The 15,088-nt window shown below is 42.3% G+C and overlaps 1 protein-coding gene across 1 annotated transcript in view; it reads right to left on the reverse strand.

Moving 5' to 3' along the window:
* Positions 1 to 15,088, reverse strand: part of PAPPA2 (pappalysin 2) — a 294,310-nt gene that overhangs the window by 21,718 nt on the left and 257,504 nt on the right. The gene's annotated exons all lie outside the window — the stretch shown is intronic.

Raw genomic sequence — 15,088 nt, forward strand, 5'->3', positions numbered from 1 at the left:
TCACTTTGTCCATCAGGTGTGGAAGGCAGAGAACTTGTGATTTTAGTACACCAGGCTCTAGATTAAGAGAAGCACATCATAACCTGATAGTAAATCATGATAGTCTAGATTTTCAAGCCTGATGCTATGACTGGGTAAGACTTTTGGAGTGTCTTGGGATCAGATGGAATAAATTTGAAAGTAGCAAATGTTTGTGCTACAAAGGCTGAATGGCAGATGATATTATAGGTCTACAGTTCCTTTCACTCTCTCTTCCTTTGCTGTGACTTCACTATCAACAGAGTATAATTCCTCTTCCCACTAATTTTGGACCTAGCTATATGGGTGGTCTTGACCAATGTAATGTGAATGTGCATAACATATGCTGCATTTGACCAGAGATTTTGAATGTGCTGGCACACCTTTGCTGATGTTTGGGGATTATTTGTTATGTAGCATTATTACAGACAAATTTGATGACTGCAATATACCACTTCCTTCAAAATCTTTGCCTTTCCACATGCTTCTGTTTATCCTTCAAAAGGTTACCCCTCTATAAGATCTCCATGTGATTGGGACAAGCTATTTGCTTTATCCTCTGTGCTCCCATGTGACTTTGTTCATATCTTTGTATTTTTACTCATTGGATAGTAATTGATCTTTTACCTCTATTGCATAGACTGTATTAGGAACTTACTTTTATAATCTCAGCATGGAATAGGCATTCAGAAATATTATTTTAAGGTAAGAAATGAATAAATGGGTGTGAAGCAGTGGTCATTGTTTAGTGACCATGGTATAAGTTGGGAAAGGAGGCTATGACTCTTCTGCAAATCCTAGCCATTGGGGGGAGCAGCAAGCTTTTAGATTGAGAAATGGTATGAGGCTCATACAAAAAAGCTGGATGGATTTTTTTTTTCATGTGTTGGAATTTGGAGTCTAGATTCTGTAGCTAAGCTTGGAGAGGTGGGAAGATGCTTCCCATGCATGAAGTATTGTACATTCCTGGGTTAGAATATGTTTTCTTTGGGGGTTGTTGTAGTTTCTTTCTCTTTTCTCTTTTCTTTTCTTTTTTTCCCCCCACCTTTGGAAGCATCTAATGTTTGCAATAGCAATAACAACAACAAAAATATGAGGTTGGCCCAGTATGAATCAGGAGAGAATTTGTACATGCAGTGGATGTAGGGGGTGGGAAAAGGGGGAGGAAGGTGGAGAGAGGGGAGAAGAAAGGAAAAACACAATTGCCAGGAGCTTAGCAGAAGAAAATGCCATGCCTGACACGTGGCTGGCACAGTGGGCAGCAACATCTGTTCTCGATGAGGGTCCCCGGTGCGTGCTGCTATGTGTGCACGTGTGTGTGCATGTGCATGTGTAATGAAACACCCAGGCTCTGTGCTTCAGGAAGCCTGCTCATGGCTCCAGTCTCACTGAGTCTGAAATGCTGCCCTCAGTGGTGGCCTCTTACTGTGGGTTAGATCTCCAGCCAACTTATTCTTGCGAAGTATGTTGCAGGCTAGAATGGGCTGTGGAAAACAAGCCCGAGAAAAGCCACAAGGGCCTCCTGACCCATTTGAATTTTTCTCCTGCCAAGTTCTCATTACTGATCTTAAATAGGAAGGAAAACAATGTATAAGGCTGAAGAGGCTATGGAGAATTTACGGGGGGAGAAAGGCTTACATACGATCCCTGGGTTAGGGGTGCTGAGACAAGGAAGAGGTAATAAATCTGTTTTCAAAATAGGTGTATGGTTTTGTTTTGCCATTTTTTTTCCAGCTTGGTTAAGCATCCAGAGACTCATTTTTCTCTCTTATTCTTGTTCCTCTGTTCAATGAAATAGAGGAAAAATAAGGTGGAGGGTCTGTATCCTCTATGGACAGCAGGCATCCTCTGAAGGGGGAGCTTCTGAAGGAAAGGTCCCTAAGCTGTTGGGCTAGAGCTGGAATGCTGCTGCAAGCCTCAGATCTGAGCTGTCTTTAGCCCCTTAAAAAAGGTTCTGATGCCCATGTTGGGTGCTTACACTTGGAAAGGTACATCCAAAGAGACACAAAAGTTTACTTAAAATTGTTGGGCTAGTTCCTGAAAGGAATCAGACTGAGTCAAAGGAGAGAAGCAGAGGCTCCTTTTCTCCACACTGGTTCTTTGCTGCTACGTTATACGCACACCCTGCCAGTAGACATTCAGGTCCCTTGGGCAGGACCTCTGGTGCAGCATGAGGGATGTGTCCCAGCAGCATCGACATGAATCAGCCCGGCCTTACTATAGAAGATTTATCACACAGGGATGATAATACCAAAGATAACCCCATACACATGTGTGGCATGTTAGTGTCTACAAATGCTTTCACAAACATTATCTCATTTGAGCACCAAAAGAACTTGATAAGTCAGCCATCGGAGTTACATGACTTCGACTGAGGTCACATGACCAAAAGAGAAGAAAGGCGATTGGTGGAACCAAGTTTCCTTTCTCCAGCACACAAACAGCCTTCAAAGAGCTGAAAGGACCCTGGAAATCCAAACTTCATCCATCTCCAAAGTCCCAGGACATGGCCATGCTAACTGTAGACCTAACACCAAAAAGCATTCAGTAGAAAAGACTGCTAAAGGACTAAACTCAGGGTCTCTTGGCAGTCTTTTCACTCTTCACAAGTTAGCAAAATATTCCTTTTCCCCAAAGTAATCAAGTTGCTTAAGGTCGTTATCCCACTGCCAGTCTCTCCCAAACCTGTGGCTGCCCTTAACTCCCTACTTCATTCATCCACGCAAAAGATACTTATTGAGCATTAACCATGTGCCAATCACTGTACTACCTTATTAAGGACTTGAGATAGAACAGTGAATAAAAGAAATAAAAAGTCCTGCCCTGTGAAGCTCGAATCTCAGTGGGGAAAATAGACATTAAATATAACAAATAAGTAATTATTTAGTGAATTAGAAAGTCACAGTCTTATTAAAAAAAATAGGACAATGTAAGGGAAGCTGGAGGTCTATGTGTTGGGCAATAGACAGAGAAGGAGGGAGTAAGGATGGTTGTAATTTTCAATCAAATGGTCAGAGAGGGAATATTTTGGGGTTTGTGTAAGTCATTGTAAGGACTTTGGCTTTTACTCTGAGTGAAAGAAGGATGGTTGGAGGGCTTTAGCAGAGGACTGCTTAGCTTTAACTTATATTTTACCAGCACCCTTTGGCTGCTGAGCTGGGAATAGGCCATGGGGCACTCATGTGACCACCCTGGAGGCTGTTGCCTCAATGCAGGTGTGGATGGTGATAGCTCAAACCAGGGGGACAACAGCTGGGACAGTGAAAAGTGACTGGACTGTGGACATATTTTAAAGGTCAAGCTATTAGGATTCCCTGATGAACTGGACGTGGAGGTTGAGAGAAAGAGAGGAATTAAGATGACACCAAAGATTTTGTCCTGAGCAACTGGAAGTATGAAGTTGCCATCAATTGAGATGAGACAGCCCGCACAGAGAAATGAGAAACCATTGTCTATGAAATCCCTGGATTCTTGAATTACATCTGCTACTCTACAGACTTTGTCTTTGGTCATTGTTACTTCCTTCTCACCCGACTCAGTGCCAACAGTATTTTTAATCCTTTCTATCTTCTTTACCTTGGGCCTCCAGACTCTCAACCAGATTATTACCCACAGCCAATAAATATATTCAAGTCTCATCCACATTAAAAGTCTTTCTGTGGACATTGTTGTCCACTTAAATTATTGCCCATCCCACTTCTCCTACTGGTCAACTTTCGGAAACAATATTTTTTATTTGCTGCATCAACTTTCTTACCTATTTCTCAACCTATCAACCTCTCCCCCACTCCACTGCTCCGTGTCAGGGATTTCAGTGAGTGCTTAAATCATAAACCTACTTCTCTCTTGTCAATACTCATCTTGTTTGTCTACTCTGTAGCAGTTAGCGCTATTCACCATCTCTCTCCCTGAAGTCTCTCTTCTTTCATGGTTTTCCTAAGAGCACTCTCTCCTTCATTTCCTTCTACTTTCCAATCATTTGCTCTCTATCTCCTTGACTAGCTTCACTTCCTCTGTTCTTCCCTTACATCACCTGCCTCCTGCCGGGTCTTTTCCTCTTTGCTCCCCATTCACATGCCTTGCGTGACCTCATCTACTCGCCATCTTCAATCATCATCCTTATTTCTCATCATCTTTCCTCATTTCTCAACCCAAATCACTGAGTGAGACTGTGTTCCTGAAGTTCTATTTCCAATTTCACTAAACTCACCCAGTCTAAAGCCCAGCCCATTATCTCCTCCTTACAGGGCTACTTCTTTTTCTTTACAGAGCTTAATGGCACTCACTATCCATCCAGGCACTAGTGAGTTAGATTCAGAACCTCATCTTCCCCATGGGTTGTGATTCTAGAATCAGTTTGAAATCTTAAAAGAAAACCCCTCAATGGTTACTTCTTTCCATCTCTATTGGTAGGGGTCAAGTCTGGGCTCTCACCTCATTTCTTAAAATACAGACATTGTATCCTAACCATTCTACTGATCACCTGTTCCTTCTCCATGGGCTTCATCTCTAACAGTGTATCAATGTGATGTTGTTACCAGTAAAAGAAAGAAAAAAAAATGTGAGGCTCCTCAATGCCTCCAGAATAAAGCTTGTATCCCAAGCATGGCAGCATTCAAGCCTCTTTCTAATCTAGCCTGGGCCTCTCTAACCTCACCTGTAGTCTCCACATGCCCTGTCTGTTCTCCAGACATCCTATGCATTTTCAAACCCCTGCCTTGTGCTCATACTATCCTCCCTGCCCATAGGGCTTTCCTTTATCCCCTACTAGTGGAATGATTATATCCCTCAAGGTTCCACATGACTGCCATGTTGCTATACCATTTTTTTTTTTTACCAAATTTGATGTCCCACACCTACTTCTTGCCTGCTCTGTAAGCAAATACAATCATTTTCTTTTCACTGTCCCCACAGCACTTTGAACACACCTCTCCCCCAAATCACACTAGGGGTTCACAGGAGACAGGAGCCTTGTCTTGTTTCCCTTCACATCTCTAGAGTCTCCAACTATGCATGGACAATATCTATTCCATGAATAAGTGCTTCTTTATCTAAAATTTACACTTTCAGGATCTCACTACTTGAAGAGATTTTTGCTTGGCTTTAGGCTGAAATAAGTTAGAAAAGGCAATGGAGGGGAAAAATACCAAAATAGGGTACGTGGTCTCTGTCCGGTGTCTCTTGTTTTTCCATATCGTCATACCCTCTGTCAAAGGAAGTGTTAGTACGCTGCTCACTGAGCATGTACTATGTGCCAGGCTCAGTACTGGTAAAACATAGGAATAGAATTTGTTTTTATATCTGTTCCCTCTGCAAACCCCACTAAAATGCCTGTCAAGGAATAAAAAGGGTATGAAATCACAAGAGAAACAAGAATATGAGAGAGAAAGACAGTCAATAGAGAAGTCAACATTTAGGACGGTGGGAAATGGATGGATGAGTAGCAACTGATACATAAAATTTGAGAAGACAGAAACCTAAGTGTCTGAAATGCAGCTGTACCCCAGAAGACTCAAGAATTAGAAGTGTCAGGGACCTCCACAGGCAGCAGTGCAGGTGTGCGTGCGTGTGCGTGCGCGTGTGTGTGTGAGTGATGGTATCAGAAAGCTCAAACCCTATCTTCTCTATTAGGACGTCGGTAAATAATGTTCTAAATGAAAAAAAACCAATCAAGATTAGCAGAAGAATTATTAAATAGATACGTGTGTATGGATGCAGATATTTATAGATGTAATTTCCAGAAGAAATAAAAGAAGTGAAACAGAAGAAGCAAAGAAGACACAGAAGGATCTTCTCTGCCCAGAGAGCCTGAGGTCAGATAGCAGAGGAGCAGCTCATCTTCCAAATAAACCTACAGGTGCCAACTGGTTTTCTAAACTAGGTACATGTATTACTTTTATAGAATTGAAATTCAGTTGAAAAAGCATTACACAAAAGTATAACTAATAAGGTGGAGCTGAGATTTAAACCCACTAGTCTGGGGTTGAAACGTGTAGCCTTTCTTCTACACATCCTGTTTGCTGCAATTTGCAAAGAATCGCAATCCACATGGGAGTGTCACCCTCTTTTTGTCACATCACTCACTGCTGGGTTAGTCAGAAGAACAGACACCCACACACACACACACCCACACACACAATATGTATATAGGTAGACATCTGTACTTTAGAGACTAAGAAATAAGGTAAAAGATTTCATAGTGCACCTTGCTACCACTCGGTCATTATAATAAAGTCTATAATCAAATCATCCCACTTAAAGAAATATCAACTTTAGTAGAATGAATCAGAAATGACTCAAACTATGTGAACTTTCTGAAAGAGCTTGCTTCTATGACTATTTAATAAAGGCATTGTGCCAATTATGGTGCTAAATAGTATAGTAACCAATGTTCTATAGATTCCTGAATAGTCTCAGTGAATGTATTTAAGTCATGCTTAATTGTATTTAAAACCCATTTTAGAAGCTAGTTAGACATCATAGGGGAGCAATGTCCCTGTGAGAAAGGGGTCGGGTTATTTATGGATAGAACCTGATTGTATTTGCTCACCGCTAATCCTAACCCCAGGAGAATCATGGGAAAGCATGTGGAAGGTCAGGCAGGTTGAAGAAAAGAAGGTAGCAGTTTTGTGATGTCAGTTTTGCAGGCAGGTAGTATTTAAATTGACTTCAAGCGCAGGCTAGAAAAGATAAAGAAAAAGAACAGAAAAATAAGGAAAAGCACAGAGTAATCAGAAAAAGGGTGCAGTGGGAGGAGGAAAAGGGACAACCCATGTCATAAAGAGAATTAGCAGAGTGAGAAAGTGGCCCACCCAGGAAGCCCAGCAGACAAAGAATGCCAAATGCAGCCAGTTAGAAAGCCCACCAGGACACACAGCATGGCTCCACGGGAGTTGAAGAGAGGCATAAATTCTCATGAATGTTGTTAATCTAGATGAGGTTTTACAATTTGCATGGTCGTGCTTTCAGTGTTTCACTCTTTTAAAAAGTGAGGGGGGAAAAAAAAACAATGGTTTTAGCTTTCAAAATGAAAACCTAGTCCTAATTAACATTTGGAGTCTGATTTTCAGAGATTCCAGCTGGAGGATCTAAAGTAGAGCCCTGAACCGAATGGGACTCTGGACAAGCAGAAAGACATGCCCGGATTTTCAGCCTGGTGCAGAGATTGCACAAAACTGGCAGAGAAATTCACAAACAAATCTCGAGGGGATTGGAATTTGGCAGGCAGTGAGCCTGGAAGACAGCTCCAACTTAAGCTAATTTTCCATTTTTCTCTGGATTTTTAACATGGCTAACACATATTTAGATTTAGGTTTGTAAGAACCTACACTATCCCTACCAGAAGCAGAGTAGCTGTCTCCATTATTGGCATCTGTGACCTTATTATTCCTACCATAATTACATTTTTATGGCCCCTCTTCACCCATTGATCCTAAAGAACTTGGCAAGAATGTAAAAGAAAAGTAAGTCCATATGATCTGTCCTCTGAGAATCAGCAGGGAAGGAATGGTTATTATATGTGATCTGTAAACAGCTAAAATGTGGCAAAGAGAAGTTTAATTGCTGGCTATTATTTAAATGACCAAATATAAATAGAAAGGGAACGAGAAGTTAAACCACTTCACAATCATACAGTGCACAAGTGATAAAGTTGGAATAGAACATTTGGTTTTCTGAATACAGGTATCATAAAAAGGATTCATTTTTCTCTTTTTACGAAGGTACTTATAAAGACATACTCAGGTGAGAGGTTTTCTTTTGTTTTTTTTTTGTTTTTTTTTTTAAGAACCAATCGCAGTCCCATCTGGTCATGCTTCAAAGTTCAAGCCGCGGGCAGTTATTAAAAGTAATTTGTGACTCTCTGTGGATGGAACGGTGTTCTGAAGCATAGTCGTAGAGATAAACCTCAAGGGTAGAAATGAGAAAAGACTGAGAAAAGAATGGCTGGACAGGTTTCACTGAAGCTGAGGGGAAGAGAAAGGAGAGATTTCGAATCAGACCTGGGATCTTAGTATCGATGCATTCTTCAAGTCCCCCACAGCTGTCACTAGTGAACTGTTTTCCTCCAGCTCTGGAGACCAGCAGGTCACAAAGCCCGCAATGCACAGGAGCCACCCGGAGGGTCCGCACAACTGGGCGCTGTCCCCCCGCCCCACCCCCAGTGCATCTGAGTCGGAAGCCCAGAGCGGGACCCGAGAGTCTGCACTGCTAACAGGTAGCCTGGTGCTGGGGCTGCAGCCAGGGCCCTCCGCAGCCCTGGTGTGTCCTGGATCTCTCTGAAGGTGCAGGCTCAAGTGTCACTGCTCTCACTCGAGGCTCAGGCAGCCCTAGGGGTGAAATACAACACTGTCTGACTCACTTCAGTCTTCAAATATTTCACTTGGGAGAAAATGTTCCTTCCTGCTTTCCCGGAGGAGGCCCAGCCAGTTTAGCTGCCACTGGGAATATGGGACTTCTGCAGTGGTGTCTCCCAGATGCTCACATATTGCATTTCACCTTGAAGAATAAAGATCCCTCAAATTTATGATCGTGTTGATAGGTTTTGCCACCCTGCAGTGGAGCTTCATGTGGTCAGATATGCAGAACTATAACACTGTTAGTTACACACACACACACACGGGCGTGCATGCACCTTGCCATCTTCTCCCTTCCCTGACCTCAGATCATCTCATTCAGATCTATAGACAGTCTGTGCCCGAGAATAAAGCACATCTCTTAGAACAGGACTTTTTGGTCTGACTCTAGTACCTCTCTCGGCTCAAACTCTGGGCAAGAAAAAAAGATACAATAAAAATGTGATTTTCATGCCATCATTTCTACCTCATGAATTATATACTAGCCCCTGCATCCATAGACTTAACAGCAGTAAACCGAGGCAGTGCCCATGAGTGATCAAGAAGCACAGCTAATAGGGCTACCATCTGGAATATAAATAATAAAAGGGAGGCAGAGAGAGGTCCAAGACAACACAGAAGAAAGAATCCAAGGAATGGTGTAGCAGATGGAACGAATTAGGGATGGAAGCATTGTTGGTATCAGCTACTAAATGTGTAAAAAAATACAACTGCCCACCTACATTTAAGTACATGCAGCCACTCTGCTGAAGCTAAATTTGTCCCCAGCTCCTCCTCACCTGGTCTTTCCAAGCCCAATTCCCTCCTATACAAATTCCTGTCAAGGGAGTACTCCTATGGCAAGGATACAGGCAATATCTCTACCAGTTGCTTTAAGAAAACACAAATATATTTACATTTAAATTCATGGCATGCTAGATCTACAGGGAAAGAGAATAACAAAACATTTTCTGTGTTTAATGCAGTAGAAAATGTTTAACCATGTCATAGAGAGGACAATACATATCCCCTTAAAATGCTCCAAAGGCTAATACGCCTTTTAAACACACCTCTTTAAAACCTTGTATAAAGTCTAATACTGCCAGGATATTTCGCACAGACTTAAATAGTTCATTCAGTTTTTAAGCCCATTATTTTCCGTTCTGTTCTTATCGGGAGATGGTGACTGTTAACTCTTCTGTAGGTAAAATATTTACAACATGAAAATATTTACTACGTTAATCTTCATCCTTCTCTTCTTTGGCTTAAAAATCCCAGTTGCTTTTGATTTTTGACCCCAAATGAATTATTATCAGGCTTTTGATATTATTCTTGTACCTTCAACATGGTCTGTATTTTCTAATGGCTAGATCTAAAGAGAAAACAGGATCAGACCAGTGGCGAGAAGAATGAAAAACAATGAAACACTCAAGTTTTCTCTTTGTCCCTACTTATTGCCATGTAGCTTGTTGTTGCTCTTTACCCATGATGAAAAAATTTTCACTATAATTTTAAAACAATCCAGTGTTTTCTGGCTTCTAAGAATTTTAGTTTTACTACTCTCTGCCAGACATTTCTACCTCTGTCCTTGACCTCTCTAATCTGCATTCTATTTCAGGTGATTTATTCATTTTTTTCAAGAACTACTGGAAGATGGATCCTTTTCCCCCAAGAATCAAGGTGCTGCTGTGTACCATTATTGAGGAGTGTATTCATTTATCCCTGCTCAGTGTTTCTCAAAGTGCAGTTGACAACCGCCCTAAAGCAAATTCTTGGACCTCACATCAGACTTGATATGTAAGAATGGGGAAGAAGGGGCAGAACCTAAGAATCTGCACTTTAAAAATAAGAACCCCAGGGGTGCCTGGGTGGCTCAGTCGGTTGAGTGTCCGACTCTTGATTTTGGCTTACGTTGTGATCTTGGGGTCATGGGATGGAACCCCGCATCTCCATCTCATGAGATGGAGCCATGCCGTGCTCAGCGTGGAGTCTGCTTGAGATTCTCTCTCTCCCTCTGCCCCTCCCCATGCTCTCTCCTTCTCTCCCTCTCTCTCTCAAATAAATAAAATCTTAAAAAAAAAAAATTAGAACCCCAGGTAATTCTTTAGCATACTTTTTACAAAAATGACCCACCGACTCCTTTGCCCGTGTGAAATGAGTAAAGATTGGGGTGTGGCCAGAACAAGTCTTGAGTATTCCACTGGATGGGCCACCCTGTCCTGCACAATCTACCGTAACGATCCACCTCATGGTCAAACCCTTTAGCTGCCATCTTAAATAGGGGCTCTCTCATTTGGACTAGAATGGCACATCTGCTAAGCTTAAGAAGTGATTTCTTATCATTCTGGCACAAAACATGGAGGTGGTAAGGGAGGGCATGTTCCTTATAAGGATAGGACTTGGATTTAGAGAAAACTGTCCTAGACCTGTTTCTAGTAGAAAAATCAAACTTGCAGGCATGCAGACATTATTGCTCAACCCCCTTTGCCTTTAAAATGGTATATACTACACAGCTTCCCTCCAGCTTTCTGAGGGCACCTCATTCCTTTGAGAACATCAGAATGGATTAGATAGGGCACCAGAGTCGTATTAAGCAATCCTTGACCAAATCTACCTCCAAATCAGCCTGGCCTCTTTTCTCCTTGGGGTATAAGCAAAGACATGTGTATTGCCCATCACTGTTGTATGAGGATGAACAGTGGCAAGGAGCATAACTTTCGTTTTGTAACAGAAACCACTCAGTATTACTGATAAATGAAATTCAATTAATGTTTATTACACGCTCAACTAATGTTTAATGAACATTCATACAAGAAGTGCTTGTATGTCCTTTATCATGTTCTGACTCTCCTATCTATCCTTAGTGTGAGTTTTCTCTTGCCAGCTGGTACCAGGATGGAAGCAGTTAAAACCAAAAGCAGGACTGGTCTTGAACAGATGCCAAGAAAGGACAATGCCAACAGATTTCCAAAATGCAACCCATCCAGTGACTAAGAAATCAAGGCTAACCAAGATGGCCACAAATCTGAACAGTGGGCCTTTAAGAGAAGGAACCACGGGTATAATTAAGATCAAAATGTAATCAAAATCTTAATCTTTTGATTAACAGGAGAAACAAGAGAGGTGTGCAGTTATTCCTTAAAAATTAGCATGACCCACACATTACTGGTGTGTAACCTCTCTGAAGGCCCCACGCTATATCCCCACGGGTGTGTCTCCATACTTTTCTGAAGCTGGTTATCTGACTAACAAGTTTAAAAGATAAATCTTATCCATCTGATTTAAAGCTGAGGGAACTTAAATTCAGAGAAGTTAACTGACTTGCCTAAGGACTCATGTGATAAAGGATGGAATGGAGGTTCAAGCCTGCCTCTCTGCACCAGACAGCCTTTCTTCTGCTATTCCATGTGGTCCTCACTGTATCTGCTGCTAGGCTTTCTGATTCTGTGTATGACAGGGTTTCTATTCTTTACTTCTCCTTCTATTTATTTCTACTGTGTTGCTTCTCAGAAGACTGATCCAATCTTTTTCCATTTAAGACTCTCAAAATCAAAGTTCTACCTTCAATTCTCTGTCCCTGCCTTTAGAATAGCAATAGGTGTCACTGAAGAATTAGGCTATGTTCTTCAGAGGGATACAAAAATAAATAAAACACACATCTGACACTTGGGAGCCTGCAGTCTGTCAGAAGGATGGACCTTTCCAATAATCTTGAAATAATGTGGTAAGTAAGGTAATAGACATCTGTAAGGGTATGCATAAGAATTTACAGGAGAAATGGCAGCTAATGCCCAGAAAGACTTACTTGAAATTCCCACAAAATCTTAAAAGGCTTTCTAAGTTTTACTGGGAGCCTGAAGAACATCAGTTAACCATGACTACCTATACTGTATAATAAACACTCATGAAGATATAAACTGGGAAGCTGACTATTTCTGGATTCTTAATATGTATCATTGTTTCAGTATGACCTTATCCCCACACAGTGAACACGAGTAGAGTCAGCATTTGATCCTAATTATTCATACATCATTCTGCCTCTGTCCTCCTTCACAGCTCCCACTTTTGAAAAAGGAAGGGCACCGCTCCACAAAACAGCAAAGGGGTGAAGAGAGAGTGTCAGAAACTGTAATCCAAAATGGTGACTGCTGAGAAGGACACAATATACTTGCAAGAAATACATGCTCACAGAAAAAGCAGCACCAAACCTGAGGTCAGTGGGCACTCAGTTTTAATCATCTGGGCAGGAGGGAAATTAGTCTTTTCTCTCCAAAAGGAGGCCATAAGTGTAGTCTTTATTCCCAGCTGCATTCCCTGGAGAACAAGATGTTCTTAGTTTAAGTGGAACCTAGGGCTGTAGACTTTGGCAGAATTAATAAATATGACTTTATGAAAGAGAAAGGAAGGAAGAAAGGAAGGAACGGAGGGAAAAATACCAGAGAGGGTAACACATGTGACCTGACAGTATCAGAGTGTTCACGGATGGAGCAAACACTCACTTCAATTATCGCCCCACAAAATGAAGATGCCCCTGACGGCTCTCTTTCTCTTGCCATGTTGGGAAAAGAGTACACATTATTGGACAACCATTTGGCAGGATAAGGGTTTGTTTTCTGCACAGTTATCCTAGACCATTTGTATACTTGTCTATAATTTTAATGAGCACAGGTCTGGGAGGAGGAAGAACAATCAGGAAACCAACGCAGTAGCCCAGGTAGGAAATGCTGAGGCCCCCAAGAAGGGACACAATGGTAGGAATGAGGAGAGCTACTCATGGAATGATCTGGTGACTGACTGGCCTGGTGACTGACTGGACCTGGCAACTGTCTCCACGTGCTCTGTGAATTATGGATCTCAGGGGGCTTCCATGGAAATGGCCTGTTTCCCCTTTCTTCTCTTGTTCTTTCCCTTTTCCCATCCTCAGGGTTTGCACCTACTCACCCTGAGGCCACACTAGCAGTTTTGCCTCCCGCTTTCTGCTTTCCTCACCCAGTAAGCATTTACAAAGTGCCTAACAGTTCACCAGGAATGCCACTACTTTATACCCATCAGCTATGGACCAGACATGGCATGGTGCTTAAACACTTCATGTACATCACGTTAATTCCTTGACACACTCCTTAGAAGAGCTTTGTCACCCCCGGTACAGATTAAGACACGAAGGCTCACACCACACAGCTGGCCTCGGATTTGAATTTACATTTGTGTGACTCCAAAACCTTTCCACCAACCAAGTTACCATTCCCTGCCCATATGCAATTTACAAAATAAATAGACAGTATGAGGAGGGGCAGGTCAGGAAAAATAGAAGGAGTATCAGGTTAAGTTTTGAGAAACAAACAGAAACATAGAATTTAATGTATGAACAAGTTTTGATTGCAAACCTGTAGTATGCACATATTCTTGCTGAGACAAGGTGAACGCAGGTGACAATGAGAAGGTGGTATTATTTACGTAAGATGTGGTAGAGAACATCTTAGAGCTGTCTCTTAAAGAATGCAAGAGCCATAGAATGATGGAGAATTGAAGGTGAAAACTTGGTGGCAAAAGGGGTAGGACACAAAAGAGCAGATGGGACAGGAAGTGGGACACGGATGGGGGATAGCGAGGTGATGGATTCACTGTTTTGAGCTCACTGAGAGACATGAAAAATGAGGTACTTCACTTTTACAAGGCTGGATGTCTCACGGGGACATCTTAGAGTTATATTCAGTACTGGAAAGCAAAAAAAAGAAAACTCCTTTTAGATACTGGGGAACAAATGTCTAATTTGAGCTCAGATTTCTGTGCAGCACTTTTAAAACTTCCTCTCATCCACCGAGCCCTCTTTGGTTTATCTTGCCTCTGGGTCTGTTTTCCCTCCGTCTGTCTTTGACACTCTTCAGTTGTCCCTAATATATTTAGCTGACTTTTTCCAGTAAAGAATTAGGTGTCTGCCAAGTGGCCAGTTCCAGCTTCTCTTGTCCTTTCTTTCTCCAGTTCACCCCCTCTCTGCATTTCTTACTACTTATATCTTCAGAGTTGCTTCTCCTTCTCCTCCCCTGTCTGATTCCTTTCCTTTCTGGTGAGTATTGATGCTCTTTTTTTTTTTTTTCCTGCTTCTTCCTTCCATCCCATGGGCCACACCTTGAGAACCACTGGAGCAGGGGTACCAACAGCCATCAGGTCAAGACTCAGCTGCGCACGGCAGCGGTTGGGCAGGGGAGTCAGAGGAGGGAGTAAAGTTTTTCCTTGTCACACCAACAAGTGCTAGGAAGGATAGAAGACTAGGAAGCTCTGGTTTAGGGATCCAGAGGACATGCTGGGGGTTCAGTGAGGAGGGGAGGACACATGGGGAAAGCTCTGTGTTGTAACCTTCTGGGAAACACGGAAGCCAGCTCCAAGCCCTGTCACCCACCCTTCCTTGCCATCACGCATAGAAGCAGCAGAAAGGAATTCTCAGGATTCCTTTGATCTCTTCCCAGTTCTGAGTCCTCTGTCTGTTTATCTCCCTCCTTCCCTGGCCTCCTCTTCCCTCTTTTTACCCCCTGCCCAGTGGATGAGTCACTGCCCCTCCTCCCCACCCTACTGCCATCTGTTTTTCTAATGATGGCAGAAGATGAGCTGTTTTGTTGGCCCACGCTGTAACGAAGCATACTCCATGCTAGCATTTTTCCTGGTGGACTCTCAGAACGCTATTTTATTGGTGTCATTTCCCCCACCCAGTTTTCTCTTTGTCTCAGTCCCCACCCTTTCCC

Source organism: Mirounga leonina, unplaced genomic scaffold (assembly GCF_011800145.1).
Source record: "Mirounga leonina isolate KUSES-001 unplaced genomic scaffold, KU_Mleo_1.0 Mir_154, whole genome shotgun sequence".
In the NCBI taxonomy this organism is placed as follows: Eukaryota; Metazoa; Chordata; class Mammalia; order Carnivora; family Phocidae; genus Mirounga; species Mirounga leonina.